Genomic DNA, 3641 nt, shown 5'->3' on the forward strand with positions numbered 1-3641 from the left:
TAGTGGTGCAATGTCATTTCCGCAGTACTATGCATCGTTCCTCAGAGGATTAAAGGGATCCGTAGAGCCCCCTCTGCAGATCTCATGGTCATTTTCCAAAAATCAAAATTTCATGGTTAATTCCTTAAAACACCCCTAACTTTTGGATATTTCATGAATTTTCTCGATTTTTAATACAAAGCACGCCTAAAATTTTTTATTTTCAAATAAAAATCGATATAAGAAGCTGCAAAAGGATATTACAATATGCACGTGTAAGGATCCAAGTCGGATGCTAACAACTTCACACCTTTTATGGACTTGAACTTTAAAGACACACACAACAAAAGAGAAGCTACAACGATTTTATTAAGTATGACAACATTATGTAAATTAGTTACACAACTAAATATATCAATACATCATTAAATCATACAATTCTTTATAGTGTCTTTCAAATAACCCATTATACTTGCATACACAAATTCCTCAAACAAATATGTTTACAACAATCTGAGTTGTTATTCTGACCATTAACTATCCGTAGTAGACTTACAGTTATGCTAGCTACTATCATACCCTAATAACCTTTTTACCATTGATATTACAACAACATAAACCACCACCTTATCTAACTAACATTTCCCTTAGCGGCAGTATAGCCACGTAAGCTTCCACTATTCTCCAATAACAACCTACCAGTATAGTGTTACAAACACCAAATTCACCATTGTCTTGTATTTCTCAAATATGATATTACAGTCACAAAGATTACCAATGCTCTTCAATAACGATGTACAAGTATAACGTTATAGACACCAAGTTTGTTGTTGACTTTTATTTTTCAATGATGTGATAATACATCATCAAAGGCTACCAACAAATTTGAATATCAACATACAAGTATGACATTACAGACACCAAGCTTGTTAGTGACTTGTATTTAGTTTCCAGTGGTATTACAATCACCAATACTACCACACACGTCAGTCAATTGGTATTAAAGTCACCGAGACTACCATGAATAACAATATCCAATATTGTGGTATTTCAATCACCAAAACTATTGTTAAGCTTGATAACCTGCATTTGGGATATTATAATCACCAAGATTATTATAACGTCCCAAAAATGAAGACTAAAAAATTTGATTTTTAAATTAATAAAACTATTATCCAAAACATGGTGAATCAAAGTGTATCAACAACAGCCGAATATGTCAGAGTAATAAAATACGGAATGATGTGGTGTGTGTGCTGCAATCTTCTAGGGCACTTCCCCTTCGAACCAAAAGTACCTGAAACATAAACTAAAAACTGTAAGCACAATGCTTGGTGAGTTCCCTAAAATACCGTATACCATACATATATGCTAGCTCAAGGTTGTGTCGTGTCTATTTCACCCCCAAGTCTATTTCAACTCATGTGTCGGCCCAAGTCGCACCGGGTCTATTTTACCCCCGGGTCTATTTCACTCCCGAGTCTATTTCACTCCCGAGTTTATTTCAACTCATATGTCAGCACAAGGTTGTACATGGTCTATTTCACCCCCAGGTCTATTTCACCCCACATACATATAACAAACAGGCACACAGACATATAACACATACAAATGGAGTCACAAAGACTACAAGCACATAACATATCCTAGTGTTCCACAGTGTAGTTAGCAAACTCACCTTAGCTGCTGAATTTCTCACCTAAAATCTTGGTCTGTTGGTCCGAAAAAATCCCTGTGTGTTATCATTATCAACTAATATCCAATTAATGATTGAACCTTGACCCATAATCAAGAATCTAAGTTACTTATCCGATATCCAGGGTAAAAGACCATTTTACCCTTTTTCCTTACTTGGCCCAAAACCTACGCCCAACCCATTGCTCAGAAGGCCCAAATTCCAAAATGGCATCCTAAAGCCCAATATGCCCCAATCTTCCTAATTGGGCCCAAAACCTAACAGTCCTAATTCCAAGAAAACCCAATATACTAGCAAAAGCCCAAAATCAAACGTCTAATGGCCCAACAAGGCCCAAACCCTAAAAGTCCACAGCATGGCCTGAATCCGTGAATGTCAAGCCCAAGAGTCCATATGCTAAGTACGCGGGGCGTACTCAACTCGTACGCTTAGTGTATTCCTTCCGGGGTCGGTACGCGGAGTGTACCAGTTGGGTACGCCCAACGTACTCCCCAGACTACCGATCCACCCCATTAGGCACTTAATCGGTTAAGACAAGCTGTCAAACTCTTAGATCTGATTCTAGAGGGTTACTTATCACGTAAAGTTGGAAAATTTACACCCTGCATGGCTTAATGGGACTCATGGCTCAAAAAGAGATTAATAAAGATCTTAATACTTGCATGGGCAATATCCTCGATAAAGTTTACATTTTTATGAACAATGGACCTCAATGGAGCTAAGATCTAACATTCATGGCTTCTAGAGTAGATCTAAAGCTTAACTTTAACTCAAAAAGACTCAAAATGCAAGAATAACACCACAAAATGGATATAGCATAAAAGACCTTCAAGATGAGAGCTTTATACCTCAAAAAGCTTGATAAGGTAAAGATGAAGCTGGATCTACAAGCTCAAGCTACTCCCAAGCAACCTCCAAGTGTTCTTCTTCTTCTTCTTCACCATAAAACATCAACAAACTCATTTTCAAGCTTAAATCTCACCAAATACACTAAGGGTTTTGATATTAGGGCATGGGGTGATGGTGGTTTTGATGGGTTTTAGCCATAAGAAGTTTCCTATGTACGCATACAAAACCCTAATGCTTGGATCTAGGTTTCTCTAATTAAACATGCTTTGGATCCAAGACTTCTAATGACTAATTAGGTATAAGAACAATACAAAATCAGATCTAGAAGTTTACCTTTGAACCTCTTGTTTGATCTTGTTGTCTTGGAGCTCTAGAGTCACAATTGTCACTCCTCTAATGGCTTACAAACACCAAATAGCAAGGAGGATGATTTGAGAGAGAGGAAAGGGAAGAAATTCGGCCAGGGGTTCTCTTCTTTAGATGAGATGCCGATTTCCCTTGCTCAAGGGATCTATTTATACTTGTAGACTCCTTAGGGTTTCACCTTTAAACCCTTGTTGGATAATCTTTCCTTAAAGCAATCCAAATCCTTACCTTAGATAAGCCTTGGACGATTTTGAGCTATCCTAAGCCCTAGAATCCGTCCATCCCTTATCCCTTAAGGATTTACAGTCTAAAGTGTAACTATCAAACAATTGACAGTTTATACCCTCTTATTTAATTAATCTCTTTAAGTCACCAAATTAATACTAATTAATTTATGACCTATATTAATCAAATAACAATATTATTATTCCTTATATTATTCTCATAATATATTAATAATATTTATTCTCTCATAATAAATCATCCTATCAAGTTGCTATGGTGAAGGCAACCCAAAAGGACCATGCACAATCGGGTCAAATACTTGCCTAATATAGTTGCAGACTTAGACACTATTCCAACAGTCTCCCACTTGGATAATTCTAGTAACTATATGCACAAGTACAATCCGATTCGCAATCGTAGCTCTCAAAGACGCTGTCAAACTCTGATATAATCAATCTTGTCCTTTAGATAATGGATCGTATAGTCCTCTGTTAGATATCATGCTGACAATTCTATGGAATGATTA

This window comes from Lactuca serriola, chromosome 6 (genome assembly GCF_051521515.1).
Source record: "Lactuca serriola cultivar US96UC23 chromosome 6, Lser_US96UC23_V15, whole genome shotgun sequence".
Taxonomy (NCBI): Eukaryota; Viridiplantae; Streptophyta; class Magnoliopsida; order Asterales; family Asteraceae; genus Lactuca; species Lactuca serriola.